Source organism: Glycine soja, chromosome 1 (assembly GCF_004193775.1).
Source record: "Glycine soja cultivar W05 chromosome 1, ASM419377v2, whole genome shotgun sequence".
Classification (NCBI taxonomy): domain Eukaryota; kingdom Viridiplantae; phylum Streptophyta; class Magnoliopsida; order Fabales; family Fabaceae; genus Glycine; species Glycine soja.
In genome coordinates, this window is record NC_041002.1 from 37,020,855 (window position 1) to 37,039,712 (window position 18,858).

The 18,858-nt window shown below is 37.3% G+C and overlaps 1 long non-coding RNA gene across 1 annotated transcript; it reads left to right on the forward strand.

The window, feature by feature from the left end:
* Positions 1–3,312: 3,312 nt before the first annotated feature.
* Positions 3,313–3,718, forward strand: LOC114406068. The gene is made up of 3 exons (XR_003665356.1): positions 3,313–3,343; positions 3,458–3,518; positions 3,673–3,718. It is a non-coding gene; the product is annotated as an uncharacterized LOC114406068 (long non-coding RNA).
* Positions 3,719–18,858: the final 15,140 nt, after the last annotated feature.

Sequence of the window (18,858 nt, forward strand, 5' to 3'; positions counted from 1 at the left end):
CCCATGGACCCGGGTATAGGGCCCCTTTTCAACTCATTGTGTGTGAAAAAAGGTGTTGGTGTTGTGTGCATCAAATGAATACATATTTATCTCATGCATACATTAAAACACGCTTACAACATCGAAGAAGTTTATACAAGAACATAAAGGAAAAGGGAAACCGATGAAAGGGAAAACACAACTTTTGCACAAAAGATAAATAGGCCTAACTCTCTAAAAATAGTCCCTAGTGGAGTCGCCAACTGTCGCAACCTACCCTTTGGCGGGAGGGCGACGCGAGGCTCAAGGGTGCGTCTTCCAAGGAAGGAAGGTGCGCGGGGTCCCCACCAACGTTTATTCGGGGAAAACATTGGAAAACTCGAAAACCGTGTGTGGTCTACGAACTTTGAGTGTGAAAGGTTCGGGAGTTGTATTTACGCACGGGGAAGGTATTAGCACCCCACGCGTCCGTCACAAAGAACGGTAGCCTTTAATCAAATATGCAATATCATGTCTTCAATTTGTTTTATTTTCCCTTTTTTATGGTTTTATGTCTTTTTACGCCTTTTGTATTTTTTATCTTTTTGTGGTCGACAAGGGTGTTTCCCTCGCTCCTACGTATCCTTAATTGCAATGAGGAAATAAGACCTACGTAGTTCTTACGAAAGCGGTAAAGTTATGGGTTGATTTTATGTTTTTGAACGGTTCATGTTAACCGATAAAAGCAAAGAAGATCGTTTAAGGCGTTGGACCTTAAAACGGTTTTAAGTGACTTTTGCGGACAAAGCTTGATTTGTGAGTTGATTTTAGCCTTAGTTTCACTTTGGTTATTAGTCAATTGATTCAAGGAAACTTCCAAAAAAAACGTCCGATTGATTTTTTTATATTTATTTTATTCAAAGATATTTTGATTATTTTATTATTATTTGTTCAAGACATTTTGATTATTTTATTATTATTTTTCCTTTTTTTGATTTAATCGAGATTACAGCGTGAACGATCGGTTGGATTTTATTTTAACAGTGATTAAACGAGATTACAACACAAATGATCGGTTGAAATTCATTTTATCATTTATTAGGCGAGATAACGGCTTAAACGATCGGTTAAAACTTGTTAAAAACGGAAGAAAAGAAAACTGAAAGTGAATGAGATGAAGATGAAAGCAAACAAAACAAGAAATGAATTGAAAGTCTCAGATTTGAACATTTATCGGTTGAAGAACGATGAACGGACGAAGAACTGTGAAGAATAGCGGAAAATCTTCACAGATTTGCTCACGGAAATGTCTCGAAAGCGTTACGGAAACACTTCGACACGATATTTCTTCACGGAAACATGTTTTTTCACCCAACATAGCCGAAATGCATAGTCTAGGGGTCATGAACATTTTTGAAACAGCCCCCCTCCCCTATTTATAGGGAAAAAGGAAAGTGCTTGCCGCCTAGAGGCTTCTTGAGGAAGATTTCTGAGCGCACCCCAATTACTTAGTTCACCCCCCTTTTTCATACTTTACAAAAAAGTTACGGAAGCCTTATAGGAGCATTTCAGACTTGATTTTCCTCTTTTTTCTCTTCCCTTTCACCAATATTAAGTGAAATATGCTAACCCAAGGTTTTTAGAAATTTTACGGAAGCCTTGGATGCCATTTTTTAACAAAATGGAGGTGGTTGCCGCCCAGAGGCTTCCTGAGGAAGATTCCTGAATGCATCCTGTAATTGATAAGTTCACCCCCCTTCTAGAATGTTCTGGATGAAGCTTCCTGAGCGCACCCCCCGTTTTTGATAAGTTCACCCCCACTTTTGTGTTTTGGCTGTTTTCTTTCCGAAACGTCCTGGAACATTACGGATTCCACCGCGATGAGTGTTAAGCCTTTCGAAGTTATCAACAATAGTCCCCAGATGAAATTAGAGTGTAACAGTTTATTTACACACACCCCACTTTTCTAAATACACTTCCTTTTTCGTGTTTTTGGCCGATTTCTCCCCGAAACATCTCGGAACTTTACGGATTCCACCGCGATGGGTGTTAAACATTTTGAGGTGGTCAAATGAAAGTCGCATGCCAATAAACAATGGTCCCAGATGAAATTAGGGTATGACAGTAATCTATTAGTGTGATAGTTATGCTGAGTCAATAAGGTAGTTATAACAGTGAGACATAACAGTGAGACTAACACTACTTGATGTAAAAAATTGACATGGAAACAGTTTCCAACAAAAAAGTTGTATGCCATGTTTGTTATTTCGTATTGTGGCTGATATTGATTTTTGTTTTCAACATAGCAGTGAGACTAACACTACTTGATGTAAAAAATCGTATTTTCCATTCTTGTTTATGATACTATATGTCAATCATTGAGTCTTAATTTTAGGAGATTCATTTAGAGTTTCAGACCTTAATTTTAGGAGATTCATTCAGATTTACAACACTAAAAAGAATAGTCTATTTGATTCTAATTTGTACAGCCAGGGGAATATTTGTTTTCGTTATTTTAGGGTAAAGTTGTTGGTCTAGATGATATCCCTTTTGAAGTTTGGAAGTGGCATAGGTATTCTGGCATGCACAATAGCATTTGCCATAGTGCAGAGAAACAAAAAAGCTCATGAGCTTGGTAATAATTTTTAGTTTTGCATGTTGAATTAAAAATCTTTTATCTTCACACATGTAATCTTGTTATGGAGTTCAGGTCAGGCAAACACTCAGATTCAGGAGAGCTTATATGAGAGTGAAAGACATGTGTGTGTGTGTTAGAAATATATAAAAACTATTATTTAGCCTTCACCTTACAAAATAAGCTTTTAGGGAAGTCGGTCTTAGATGTTACAATTTTTTATATCTTAAAAGATTTACAAGAGTTATATATAGTTCTTCCATATATGGTAGTCACGTTGATATCAGTCACAAATAAACATATGTTAATGCTTTGAAAACTCAATCCCGTTATCCATACTTTTGATAAAGCCAGACTGAGGTGGCTTTGGACTGTGTAATTCACTTTGGATTCATCCTAAGATAAAAGTCATTCTTATAAGAATGCCAAATTTTGCCATAGTTCCTTTTCTCATGTATGAAATCTTATGTCCAATAATTCTTAGCAAGACAATTTTTTTACACATGTCCTATCAACAATATCATGCAACTTTATATCAGGGAACTTCTTAGTATAATAGTATTGCCTAATTAGGTTCCTCATGGAATTTAGGTGCACAAAGCTATCATGAAGGATGGCATGCAAGTTGCAATGAAAATTCAGTATACTGGTGTGGCAGATAGCATCGATAGTGGCATTGAGAACGTGAAGCTTCTTTTAAACTACACAAATTTAATGCCTAAAGGACTCTATCTTGACAGAGCTATAAAGGTGCGTATTTATTAATATAATTCAATCATTTCATGCATGCTTTCAGTTGTGTGTTTAAATCAATGTTCTCATTTAATAGTCTTTAAACCTACAAATTTTATATCTTTTCTGTAGGGGTTTGGATCCCTTAGCCCCTCTCTTCTTTTCACTGAGTGATATGCCTTCAAATTTATCAGTGAGATCCAAAACCATATTCAATCTGTAATAGTTTAATGTGTGTATATATGTGTGTGCAACTCTTTTATTACTACCTCTTTGTTTTTGCCTCTTCACCTTTCAACCCATCCATCTAATGTTGCATGTACTCTACCCTAAATTGGATTATGCAGTATGATATTTATCTATGGTGGATATTGATCTGGAGTCTCTTACCTATCATATAGAGAAAAAAATGTCTCCATAATTTGACGAAAAAGACATTGAAGGCATTGAAGTACCCTGTTATACCTTTGCAAGCATTGTAGTAGCTACAGATAATTTTTCATTTAACTTTATTACCCACCTAACAATGAGTCCATGCAAGAATTTCTCATGATATATGGAAATTTTTTATGCAGGGAACATTACCTGGAGGTCAAGATGTGGTAGTAAAAAGGATTTCAGGTATTTCCACTCAAGGCTTACAGGAATTCAAGAATGAGGTTATTTTGATAGCAAAACTTCAACATCTAAACCTTGTTAGACTCAGGGGCTATTGCATAAAAGGAGATAAAGATATCAAACTTTGGCCATGTAGAGTATACAACAATCTAGGTGAAGATTTCTTAGATTTGAATAGTTTTAAAAAGGGTGTCATTATACAATATGTGAAGGAGTTAGATGAACTTAGAACTCAACTTGTAGCAACCAGAGCAACTGCTGATGCAAGTGTTGTATCAGCTCAATCAGTGCAGCTCCAATGTTTACAACTTGTAAAAAAATTAGATGACTAAAATGGTTCACTAAGAGAGCATGAAAACCATGTCCTAAGGCTAGGGGAGCAACTAGACAATTTACAGAAGGACCTTTAGGCAACGGAATCTTCACAAAAGCAATTGAAAGATGAAGTTTTGAGAATTGAGCATGATATTATGGAGGCTCTAGCAAAAGCTGGAGAGAACAAGAATTATGAACTGTAGAAGAATGGTTGCAGCTCAAGACCAAGGAATTAGCTCAAGAATGGTTGCATGCGGAAGAATGGTTGCAACTCAAGCTCAAGACCAAGGAATTTGAAGCAAAGTATAAATATGAAGTAGCAGTATTCTATCTGCTCTTTCATATCTTTGTTGTATGCCGACAAATTCTTGGTATATTTAAAATTTTCAGGTGATATTTGATGTTATATTTCTATAATTTGTAACTACTTAACCTTTTCAATCAGTGCTATCAATATCAAGGGGTTCTTAAGCCAACAACTTGTTTTTCGACCCTAACATTTTCAATCATTGCTATCAATCAGTTTTATCAATATGAAGAGGGCAATTTCAAGACCATCTTACCTTAAGGACTATGTTTGAGGGTGAGATGGGAAATTCAGCTACGATTCCTTCTTCATCCTCCTTGCTTGTGACTGTTTAAGTTGTGAGTGAGACAGAGACAGTGGTTTCCAGATAAGTTTCTACTTGTACAGTTCTAGATGCATATGGCTACACTGGGAGACACCAACAAAGCAACATTGTTCAATATTAGACTTAAAATCAAAAGATGAGTTTGTACTTATACAGTTTCTACCACAAGAACATAGATATTAAGATCATACCAAACCATATCAGCAATGTTATTCTTCTAGCAGTATAAGGAAACATTAGTTAAACAAATCTAAAAATGAGAAACATGGCAGCAAATCACTTCACAACATTAAACATACTGTCTGTTGGATTTCCCCTGCAGTTACTTTTGGGTCCACTTTTTCTTTATGCAAATATGTTCAAGGGAAATACGATTTGTCGGAAAGCGCACCGGATCGTCAAGTATTTAAAATTAAAATGGATGAATCCGAGTATCAAACTCTGAAACTAGTCTTAGACAAGGTTAAATTCAGAAATAAGGCATTGTTGAAAGAAACATTGATAATTGATGATTTAAAACAAAATTAAGCTAAGTCTAGGCTAAAAACAGTAAAAATGCAAGTAAGATTGACAACAGTAGGTAAAGATATTGGGTCTTTCACAAACTAGCTAATGTATATAAAGATGTTTCTCTAATCAATCATGCTTTTGTGTTCTATGTTGTAGCCTAAATTACTAAACCTCGATCCCTAGTTAGACTGAATCAATCCAAGCTTCGTCCTCAGATCCCTCTTGTTGGACTAGGCTAAATTTAGACAGCCCTCCTAGGTTTAGACTAACTTAAACTAAGCTTCATCCTCAAATCCCTCTTGTTGGACTAGACTTAGCTTAAATAGCTTATGAAAGTTTAGACTAATTTAGCCTAAGCTTTGTCCTCAGATCCCTCTTGTTGAACTAGACTTAGACCAAACAACATTATTGTAACAACATATTTAAAACCAAAACTTAATCCGCAGATCCCTCTTGTAAGAATAAGTTTCAATTTTGCTTCATTCAAGTTCTAAGGCAACAATACATTTCCCAATGCTAAAGTCACATAACTATGCACACATATGGGTGATCAGACCAAGAGCATACAGAATTTAAGCACTGAAAGAAGCATTGAACACAAGAAACACAATCAATTAGATATTAAAATAATTACATCAGTTGTTCTTTAGAAATCCCAACAAGGGTGTTTAGCCAGCCATTACAGAAGAAACCCTAACAATAATGAGATTACAAAACCTAGGTATCTCTGCAAAAGCTACTCCTCTTGTTGCCTCCAGAGCTCTTTTCTCGAAATAGGCACTATGGTGTGCTTTGGAATGTTGCTAAAATTCTGCTATAAAAGTTCTATACCCTAATTCTGCACAAGACAGGCTTTAAATAGGCTCTGAATCCGTGTCGCTGCGCTTAGCGCCACCCTCGCACTTAGCGCGAGTAAGTGGATTTGAGCTTAGCGCCAGTCGTGCGCTAAACCTGGTTGAAGACAACTTTTGCGCTTAGTGCACTGATCTCGCGCTTAGCACGCGACTTTGATATTGATGCTCTGCCAGAGTCTTCTGTCGTGCTAAGCATGCTGAAGCTATGCTTAGTGGTGGATGCACGCTTAGCCCACTAATGAGCTAAGCTCAACTGTCACTTTTAGCACGTCATGACTTAGCCTCTTTTTCACCTGAAATTGTACAGATTTCATCATTAAATTCAATCGAAATATTCTAGAGACAACTCTAACCATAAAACAATATTTATTTACAAACTACTACGAAATAACCATAAATTGGGGGAACTATACAAGTTTTGGAAAATGTTTTCTATACAAAAGTTGGTCATATAAAACGACTAACAAACTCCCCCAAATTTACAGTTTTGCTTGTTCTCAAGCAAAGAAAGAAAAATTCACTTGTCCTCAAGTGACAAGTTATAATGGTCACTCAAAAATGGTGTTTGCTTCACAAAGAAATTCAACCATATGAACTAAATATCATGGACTGCTTCAATCAATTGATTTTCAAAAACATGCAGCTTTTCAAAGATAGGAACATACACATTAGAGTCACAACTGAAATAAGCTAGTAAGGATGGTAGAAATCAAGGAAGGATCATCAACCACAACCTCACAGTCATTGTTTCACTCAAGCTCAAGTGTTTAGGCTCACGCCATCATAAACAACTGACACAAGTCCCAACCTTTGGATTTCATCTCATATCATACAACAATGAACACACAAAATGAATTCGAAGGACTTTCTAGGCTTGTAATGGGGTTAGGCTTCCAATAAATCATGGTTTTTCTAGGATTCAAAAGCTTAGGTTCTAGGAGAGCATTCATCCATGGATAAACCTCACTTATTCATTTATTCACATCCCATACTTGCCTTTTATTTAGGCACTCAGCTTCATTTCATTATTTTGCAGCATACACACTTATTAATTTCATTTGTATTTACAGTTTTTTTAACACAATATATACAAAGACATTATGTGTATATACAGAAATAGTGTGTGTATGCCATTTAATTTGACCATTTCAATTCTTACCCAGTGCCTCCCCCAAATTTGGAACAAATTTACCTTGATAATACTCCCCCAAATTTAGGACAAATTTGCTTTGAACCACGCTTCCTGTAGATGATGCTCTCCTACAACCTAAGTCAAGGTAGCATGAGATAACACTGTATAGGCTCAGGGTTCAATCAATCAATAATTCATTCAGCTCAAACTAGGTACAAGGGATAATTCATTCAAGCACATGGTCAGCTTTTTGGCTAAGTGGCTATCACAATCAAACATGGCTTTTATCATCCTCAATTTCATGCATTCAGTCCATACTTCAGAGATTCACGCAAAAATCAGTACTAAATGATAGTCATTTCTCTCAAAATTTGAGGATCACACTCTCACCAGGATACGGTTAATGCATTCCTTCACAATCAATCTGACAAACTGACTAACATTTTCAGTCATGCTTCCAATCACATGCTCGTTCTCTTCTAATGGCTACAAGCTTGATCAAAACAATTATCTAATCATTCCAATCCACTTAAATCATACAATTTCTCGTTCAAATCATTCTTAAACACTCATTTCATACAAAACAATCCACTGCATATCATTTTCAATCAATTCAATGTTCAAACAAGCTTTTGGTACAAGCAAACAAATCAAAGTGTTGAAATTTAAATAACTGAAATTTAAAAGAACTGAAATATAAAAACTGAAATTAAAATGACTGAACATAAATCATAAAATAACTGAAAATAAACTAAAATGTTCAAGATGCACAAATTTAAATGTCTTGCTCCTGTGGTTGCTCCTGTGCATGCTCATCAAGGTCCAACACCTGAGCAGCTGGTGAATCCTGAGAGATAGGATGCTCTAACTCAGATGCTGGTGCAGATGGTATGGCATCATCAGGAATAGGTGTAGGAGATGGCTCATGTATCTGATCTGTGGAAGTCCCCTCCTTCTGAGCCATGTGTGCATCTGCATCAAAATAAAATGGCTTAGGAGGGGTGAGCTCATCCTCCCCCTCTGCTACTGCTTCTGGCTCCTCAAGAGTACGCTCTTGGGCTGTGGAGGCCCCACCCCCTCCAGAAGGAGAAGGCTGGGCTCCTTGCCAGGCCACCTACAAGTCAAACTCATCCATGCTCATAATGGATGGCAAGCCCAAGCCCTGAAGGCTCTGCATGATGATGGACTGCCCCCTGTGTAGGCTCTGGAGCATGGAATGAAGCATCTGAGGTGTAAATATAAAGTTTGATGGTCCTGAGGATAAAGGAGTTGGAAGTGGTGTCTGAGTAGATGTAGGAGGAATAACTGGAGCTGTGGAAGAAGAAGGAGCTGGTGTCTCAGGTGGTGCTGAAGTAGTGGGGACCTCTTATCTCTTACCCCTGGCCTTCCTTGGCCCTCTAAATGTCACTGTTGGATCATCAAGATTCCAACATTTCTTTTTAATATATGCCAAGTTAATGTCAAGGCTCAAGTTCTCCAGGGATCTAGAATCTGATTAGACTCCTCTGGCCTTGCATAGAGTTGTGATCAAGGCAGGGAATCCAAGTCTGGATGTATCATGCTGTGCAATCAAAGAGATCTAGTGGGAGATGAGGTACCCCAAATTCATATCCATCTTTATAATAATACCATAAATCAACTTGGCTCTGTCCAAGGTGACATCAAATGTGTGGGAGGTAGGAATGAGGTTAGAAAAGGAAAGAACACTCCATGTCTGAGCTAGAGTGGTCATGTTCTTCCTCAGCATCTTCAAAGGCTGCCCATCAGCATTAAGCTCGAATCCCTTCCCTGGGATACAAAGCTTAGCAGCCAACTCCTGAGGATCAGGCCTCAGGAGTGCAAATCTGGAATAAGTACACAAGTTCTCCCCCTCCTCCAAAATTACTGGGGTCTTCAAAAATGTGTTTAAAGTATCCTCATCAAACTTCACTAAGTGACCTCTCACCTTCACCTGCTTAGGTGATTTATCCTCAGGGTCATAGAGGTTGGCATAAAATTCCTTCACAATAGCAATGTCTATGATACTGTCAGCAAAATCAGTCAGCTTCTCATCCCAATGTCTTCTTTCAAGTTCCTCCTTGAACTCGTCGAACTCAGTGTAATAAACTACCACATTTCTCTTTGGTAGTAGCTTTTGAGGTACCACGATGTCTGTATACCTCTCCCTAGCCTCTTAGAATGTGAACCTGGATCTATCAAATCTGGCTTGGGTAGGTATAGAGGGTGCCTTCCTTTTCTTAGATGCCATCTGCAAAATATAAGACAAAACACAAAAGATTAGCACGGGTTATTTTAAAAAAAATAGAAAAAATTCTACAGAATAGGCTTAGCGCATAGTTGAGCTTAGCCTAAGTCTACAATTTTCAAAATCGAAGAGAGTTGGAGCTTAGTGCAGCATGGCACGCTTAGCTCAACCTCAATCGAATAACATTCAGGCTTAGTGCACAGGGTGCGCTTAGCCTGACTACAAAAACTTAAAAGACAGTGAGAGAGTTAAGCTTAGTGCAGCAGGGCGCTTAGCTCAACACACAACCAGGGCTTAGCGCACAGACACGCTTAGCCTTATTCAAAGGAAAACTTACACAAGCAAAGTGGCGTTTAGCCGTACAGGTCAGGCTTAGCGCTAAACAAAAATTCTCAAAATCTTAATTTCTGAACACTAGTCCCGCTTACACACAAACACATTTAGCGGGCTCATCACTTATGTTCATCAACAGGGATGAACGCGCTTACCGCAACATGGTCCGCTTAGCGCGTTCATCTGGAAATCCAAAATTTTAACAGTTGCGATGAATAGGCTAAGCGCATAAGCACACTTAGTACATTCATCACGAATTCCAGATAGAACCACAGGGGTCTTCACCCCTTTTCAGCCACATTGCCCCTAATGGGCCTCTAAGTTACCTAAAATCCTACATTGACTAACCCTAAAACTAATAACCTTAACCTAACAGCATACAACTAAGAAAACAAGAAGTCATCTATCCTAAGGTTTGAAGAATGAAAAATAAAAATAGAAATGTGCTAACTTACTTGGATTGTTCTTGAGATGAAGCAATGAAGATGCAGAGAAACAATACACACGAAACAGAAAGTACACAATTTCTCAAGGATAAGAAGTTGCAGAGGTTTGGGTGCAAAGGTAGTACCTAAAGTGCCTCTGCCTTTGATTTTTAAAAACTAAAATTCGTATGGCACGCTTAGCACACAGCTGCGCTTAGCATGCCAACGTGACATTTGAGTTTAAAACCCAAGCGCTTAGCCTAGCCTCGCGCTAAACCCAACTTGAAGTTGGAAAGTCCCGTAAGCATCTGGGACTTAGCGCAGCAGGCTGCGCTTAGCGCTTTCTGCAACACAAAAATAAAAATTTCTGCAATATGTGCTTGAGATGTGAGGCTTAGAGTACCATCAGGCTTCAACTTACAGAGAGTAGTTCAGGCTTAGCACAACAGGCGCACTAAGCACACTTCCAAGAATTCAAAACCCGTAAGAGATTGGCGCTTAGCACTTCCTGGCCCGCTAAGCCCAACTTAAAAACTCAAGTTATAGAATAGATCTGGGTCTTAGCGCATCATCCATGCTACAATAAAATTTTTCCAGAGAAGAAGTGGAGCTTAGCGCATCATCCATGCTATAATAAAATTTTTCCAGAGAAGACGACCGACAAGTGCATTGGATCGCGCAAGTAGTATAAAACAGTAAGTGAATACCGAGTATCGAACTCTTGCAGGACTTGTTTTACTTGGTAAAGTTGTGGTTCAGTAATTAATCACCTTTGGATGAAAGTTTGGTGTGTGGTATGAACAAGTATGCAACTAAACTATTCAATAGTAAATCACATGAGTAGTGGTGTGTGAAGACAGATAAAGAACGTGTTGGTCTTCCTACTAGATGATTGATGTTATTAAAGATGTTCTCTACCTAACAATGTTTTTGTGCTCTATGATGTCTCCTGGACTACTAAACCCCAATGTCTCATGCATGTTTAGCCTAATCCTAGTCAAGCATCATCCTTAGATCCCTCTTATTGGACTAAACTTGACCAGGACCGCATTAAGACATACATACCAACAACTAGGTTATCGTACCCTAGGATCTTCTACGCGTTTAGCCATGAACTGCTACGCTTTCGCTAAGCCAAAGAAATGGCTTAGCGAGCGGCTCAAAATCAGAACTTTCACCAAACTTGCCTAATTAGCCTGAAATTGAAAAGGAATGATCATTAAATACACAAAATGGGGATACTTAGTACTTATTACCTATATTTAACAAAAAGTACTTACATCACTACAAAATGACCATAAATGGGAGGAGCTATATACAATTTACACAAGTTTCTTACACAAAAGTTAGTCCTATTATTCGACTAACAAACTCCCTTAAATTTACAATTTTCCTTGTCCTCAAGCAAATAGAGAACAACTTACTTGTCCTCAAGTGACAAACATGCAATGATAATTTACGAAGGTGTTTGCTACAAAATATGGAGTGCATGATAACAAAATGAAACAAAATGTCCTCATCAATTGTTTTTCACCAAGCATGCAGTTATTCAAAGAAAAGAACATAATGTATGCTATACAATTAGATGAAATTTGGCACAAGACAGATATCAAAGAAAGTAGCTTAAACCAAAGTCTCAGGGCTACTGTTTCACTCACACTCATGTGTTTAGGTTGCTTAAGCAATAACAACCAACAAGAGTTCTAATCTTTGCACTTCATCTCATGTCATAAAGTCAGAAATGCCTAAACAGAATTAGAAGGACTTTCATAGGCTTGTAGTGAGGCTTGGCTACAAAAATTGTTGGTTTTTCTAAGATTCAAAGGCTTAAATTCTAAGAGAGCATGGATCCTAGACTCAACCAACGTGTTTCCTTTCAATTTATTTAGCTCACTCACTTCCCTTTCATTTGACCTTATTACAACAGCACACACTCTCTTTGTTTGCATTTTACTTTTCTCTCTTTCTCTTTTTTTCTTTTTTTTTAACACAATTTATTTGTTGTGTGTGCTGAGGTGTCTTGCCTTTTTACTTCACATCCCAACTAACTCCCCCAAATTTGGGGCAAATTGCCTTGAACCATATGCTCTCCTAGAATTTAAACAGGGTAGCTGGAGATATTCTTTCAAGTTCAGGGTTCAATTTGAAAATTTAATTCAGCTCACAAAGGGTGCAAAGGATACAATTATAATTCAAGGTAAGCTTTCTGGTCAAGTAGTTTACAAATAGAACAATGGCCTTCATCACTTTCAAATTTATGCATTTCATTCTAAAATTCAGAGACTGATACAAAGAATATTACTTAATGTTAGTCGTTCACTCACAATTTAAGATCACACTCTCACCGGGTTATGGTTCAAGCTTTTCTTTCTCAATCAATCTGTCCACTGACTAACATTTCTAATTGCAAGCTCACATTCTTGTTTTTTCTTTGTCTAGAATACACACTTGCTCAATACTCATGATAAAACACAAGCTTCATTTCAATCATGTATTCAATCCATAATCAATTCACGACACCAATTCCATAAAACAAAAAAAATAATAGTGTTTGCACTGCATACTTAAAAGATCAAGTGAACTGTTCAGTATGCTTCAAGACATGCATACTAATTATCCACAAAAACACAAGTATATAATCATAAGCATAAACCAAAATCACCAAAAACAATGTACTGAAACTATAATAATTATAATAATTGTCCAAAGAGAAAAATTAGGAATTCAGAATTCCTGTGACTGGTCCTGAGTTCCCTAAGTATCCTGGTCCTGAGTGTCTTCCTCGTCTATAAACTGAAGCTCAGGTGTGGCTAGAGGAGTGGTGTTCAGTGTCAGGACTGGTGGTAGGGTCCTCTGGTATCTCTAAAATGGGAGTAGAGGGGTCAGCTAGTCTCTCATGTACTGGTGCTGGAGGATCTGCTACCTGCTGAGCAAAAGATAGCTCCACCCCTGGTGAGGGTGGATCTTCTAGGGTCTGTGATGTCCTCTCAGGAGTAGCAGCCTCTTGTCTTAATTGTGACTCACATGCTTCCATAGTCTCATGTATAGTTGGCACAACTGGCTCAGGAAAAGCAGCCTCATCATGTCTCATCTCTACTCCTCCACCTAAAAAATCAAAAGCTCCAGGGATGGTAGCCTCAGAAGATGCGCCTGTACCTGTTGAGGTACATGAGCACTGGGACCCTCACCCTCTCTCACAGAAGAAGGTAAGGTTCCAGGCCAGGATACCTTCTTAATGGACTACTCTATCGACAGAATGGACCCTGGAGGAGCTACCACCTGTAAGCTCTGCAGTAATAAAATTTGTCCCTAATGAAATACTCTGAAGCATGGCTTCAAAGCGCTGAGAGTCCTAGGCATCTGGTGTAGGAGTGGCAGAACTGGGAGGAGCTGGTGGTACGAAAGAAAAAGGAACATCTGCTGGTTGAGCCCTTACCTTCCTAGCCCCTCTGAAGTAAACTGTCAGATCATCCACATTCCAACAGTTTTTCTTAATGTAGGCCGAGTTAATGGTCGGGCTCAGGCTCTCATAGGTTAGACTGTTAGAGGTAACTCCTCTAGCTCTACATAGGGCAGTGATCAAGGCTGGAAATCCGAGCCTAGAGGAGTTACTCTGAGCAATGGAAGAAATCTGACCTGAGATCAGGGCTCCGATGTCCATGTCCATGCCTGTGACTAAGCCGTAGACCAACCTGGCTCTATCCATATTAAGGTCAGAGGTGTGGGAAGTGGGAGCCAGGTTGCTATAGGAGAGGACACTCCATGTTTGTGCAAGAGTGGTGAGATCTTTCCTCAGAAGCTTCCAAGGATGGCCCTCTACATTCAGAACAAAACCCCTACGAGGGATGCAAAGACGGGCAACAAACTCTTGAGGATCAATCCTCATCCTTGAAAATCTGGAATAGGTAGGCAGTGTCTCACCCTCCTCTAAAACTACTGGAGCCTCTAAGAAGGTATTCAGGCTGTCAGCATCAATCCTGATTAAATGTCCTCTTACCCTCACTTGCTTAGGGCTCTGGTCATCCGGGCTGTATAAGTTTGCATAGAATTCCTTAACCAGAGCCAAGTCTATGCTTCCCTCTTGAAGGTTAGTGAGGAATTTGTGTAAGTTACACTTCTCCAACTCTGCCTTAAACTCGTCGAACTCAGTATGATAAATCTTAACATTCATTTCCAGAAGGATCCTCCGATCCAGAATGTTATTGAATATCGGTTCCAGGCTTTCAAGGATTGGAATCTCCTGGTATCATACTAAGCATGTGGCCTAGAAGCAGTGCTCTTCCTTTTCCTTGATGCCATCTGTAACAAAAAGAACCCAAAAAATTGATTAGACCACAAGTTATTCAAGTTTAAAAACAGAAAATTAAAACAGAAATAAGCATCAGCCGCAAAGCCCAAGTACTATCGCTCAGCACGCCTTAGGAAAAACAACACACTGGCTTAGCGCAACAGGTGGCGCTTAGCCAGTTATGACAGCAAAATTTTGTCTGCATAATTGGCTTAGCGAGATAGGCACCCGCTTAGCCAAGAGCAAATTATTTCACACAGTGGCTTAGCACAACAGGGTGCGCTTAGCCTAATTATTGTCGCAACGAATTGCGCTAAGCTCAACAGGGATGGCTTAGCGCTTTTCAAAACTTCAAAAGTGTCTAAGTAATTGTAGACAAAGGATCAAACTGAATGTTTTGATGATGCCAAAGGTTCACATGCGTCTCAAAGCTTTATTCAAGACAAAGAAATTAAAGATATTCAAGATGGATGATCAACACAGTCTCTAGAGTCTTAGAAAGGGTATATTAAATAGGAAGGGAATTCCAATTGAAGTAGCAAAAGGTTTGGCCAAGAAATTTAAGTTAAAAAGTCTTTTTCAAACAAATTTACTCTCTGGTAATCGATTACCAGAGGATGTAATCGATTACCAGTGGCCAAAACTAATTTACAACAGCAATTAAAATTTGAATTCAAAATTTGCACTATGTAATCGATTACACATATATGGTAATCGATTACCAGCAGTTTCTGAACGTTTTAATTCAAATTTTAAAAGCTTGTAATCGATTACACATATACTGTAATCGATTACCAAAGCAGATTTTCAGAAAATATTCTCAACAGTCACATCTTTTCATGTGGTTCTTGAATGGCTATCAAAGGCCTATATATATGTGACTTGAGACACGAATTTGCTAAGAGTTTTTCAGAACAAAAAAGTCTTATCCTCTTATAAAGCAAAATTGTTTTATCCTCTTACAAATTCCTTGGCCAAATTACTTGTGATTCAATAAGGAATTTTTGAGTGCTCAAATTGTTCAATCTATCTCTTTCAAGAGAGATTTCTTCTTTTCTTCTTCTTCATTCTGAAAAGGGATTAAGAGACTGAGGGTCTCTTGTTGTGAAAGAATTCTAAACACAAAGGAAGGGTTGTCCTTGTGAGTTTAGAACTTGTAAAAGGAATTTACAAGATAGTGGAACTCTCAAGCGGGTTGCTTGGGGACTGGACGTAGGCACAAGGGTGTGGCCGAACCAGTATAAATCTGAGTTTGCACTTTCTTTTCCCTTAAACTCCTTTGTTTATTATTGCTTTATATTCATATTCAAATTGTTTTATTTGAATCAATATTTAAGAAGTTCATTGTTAAGGGAATTTATAACTTGAATAGAAAGTGAAATAGATTTCTAATTAGGGAAGTAGTTTGGAATATCTTAATTCAACCCCCCCCCCCCCTTCTTAAGATATCTGAGGCCACTTCTCTAACAAATGGTATCAGAGCTTGATTCTTGTATAAAGTTTAGAAGCTTCAAGAAAAAGATGGCCTCAGCAAACTCCTTATTTCCATAAGGGAATTCTATCAATAGACCTCCAATCTTTAATGGAGAGGGTTACCACTACTGGAAAACCCGAATGCAAATTTTTATAGAGGCAATAGACCTAAATATTTGGGAAGCCATAGAAATAGGGCCTTATATACCCACCACAGTAGAAAGAGTTACAATAGATGGTAGTTCATCAAGTGAAAGCATTACAATAGAAAAACCTAGAGATAGATGGTCTGAAGAGGATAGAAAACGAGTACAATACAATTTAAAAGCCAAAAACATAATAACATCTACCCTGGGAATGGATGAATATTTCAGGGTTTCAAATTGTAAGAGTGCTAAGGAAATGTGGGACACTCTTCGATTAACACATGAAGGAACTACAAATGTTAAAAGATCTAGGATAAATGCACTAACTCATGAGTATGAACTATTTAGAATGAATGCAAATGAAAATATTCAAAGCATGCAAAAGAGATTTACACATATAGTAAATCATCTAGCAGCCTTAGGTAAAGAATTTCAAAATGAGGATCTCATAAACAAGGTGTTAAGATGTTTAAGTAGAGAATGACAACCCAAAGTAACGGCCATTACTGAATCAAGAGATTTGTCTAACATGTCCCTTGCCACTTTATTTGGAAAGTTGCAAGAACACGAGATGGAATTATTGAGATTACACCAACATGAAGAAAATGACAAGAAAAAGAAAGGAATTGCTCTTAAAGCATCATCCTCAATTCAAGAAGAAAGTGATCAGGAAAATTATCCAGATGATGATGATGATCTAAGTCTTTTTGTAAAAAGATTCAACAAGTTTCTTAAAGTAAGAGGAAATCAGAGGCGACCCAATTTTAAATCAAAGAGAAGGACAGAAACTTCATCCTCTACTTTAAAATGCTTTGAATGTAATCAACCTGGACATCTGAGGATTGATTGTCCCATCTTCAAGAAAAAGATGGAGAAATCTGAAAAGAAAAATCTTAGTGAAAAGAAATTGAAGAAAGCATACATCACATGGGATGAAAATGATATGGAATCTTCTGAAGATTCAGAAAATGAAGAGATAAATCTCTGTCTTATGGCTAAAAGTTATGAAAGTGATGAAGAGGTAACATCTTCAAATAACTTATCTATTTCTTTTGATGAATTGCAAGAAGCATTTGCTGATCTGCATAAAGAGTCAATTGAACTTGCAAAGTTAGTTTCATCTTCAAAGAAAACAATTTCAAATTTAGAAAATGAAATTTCAAAATTAAACAAAGAATTAGATCTTCTTAGAAATGAAGTCTCAATTTCTAAAACAAATGAAAAAGTTAATATCACCACTATTTCTGACAAGAAAATATCATATTCTTGTAGTTGTTGTGATAAATATGAAAAAGAAATTAAAGAGTTGAAAAATTCACTTGCAAAATTTTCTTATAGTAAAAATAATTTAGATGTTATATTAAGTAAAGAAAGATATGTGTCCAATAAGAATGGACTAGGGTATAAATCTGAAAAACAACAAAAGTTTCATAAAAACTTTTCTACTTCCACACAAAAATGTAATTCTAATTCTATCACTTGTTTATACTGTGGAAGAAGAGGACATGGCATATCAACTTGCTACTTCAAGAAAAATTACAGTAACATTAAAATGATATAGGTCCCAAAAGGATCCTCAGTTTATACTAACATGCAAGGACCCAATAAAGTTTGGGTACCTAAGTCAAAAACTTGATTATGTAGGTGTCTTTGAGGAAGAAGTGGTACATAGATAGCGGATGCTCAAAACATATGACTGAAGATGCATCAAATTTTACACATATCTCTCCAAAGAAAAGCGGGCATGTAACATATGGTGACAACAACAAAGGTAGAATCCTTGGAGTTGGTAAAATAGGTACAAATTCTTCAAACTCCAATGAAAATGTTCTACTTGTTGAAGGCCTTAAGCACAGCCTGCTTAGCGTTAGTCAATTATGCGACAAAGGCTATCTAGTATCATTTGATTCTCAGAAATGTCTTATAGAACATAAGCATGACATTAATATAAAGCATGTAGGACATAGAGTCAATAATGTTTACATGATAGACTTAAGCATAAAACTAGAAAACAATCATTGCTTTCTTAGCAAAGATGATGATCCATGGTTATGGCATAAAAGAATTGCTCACATAAATATGGATCACTTAAATAAATTAATTTCAAAAGATTTAGTAGTTGGTTTGCCTAAATTGAAATTTGAAAAAGATAAACTATGTGATGCATGTAAAAAGGGCAAACAAACAAGAGTCTCATTCAAACCTAAAAATGTTGTTTCAACCACTCAACCCTTACAATTATTGCATATGGATTTATTTGGTCCGTCTAGAACCATTAGTTTTGGAGGAAATTACTATGCCCTAGTTATAGTTGATGATTTCTCTAGATATACTTGGACATTATTTATTACACATAAAAGTGATTCATTCCAAGCATTTAGAAAACTTGCTAAAGTCATACAAAACAAGAAAAATCTTAAGATTGCATCCATTAGAAGTGATCATGGGGGTGAGTTTGAAAACAAAGATTTTGAATTATTCTATGATGAACATGGTATTGAACACAATTTTTCTGCACCTAGAACCCCTCAACAAAATGGAGTTGTTGAGAGGAAAAATAGG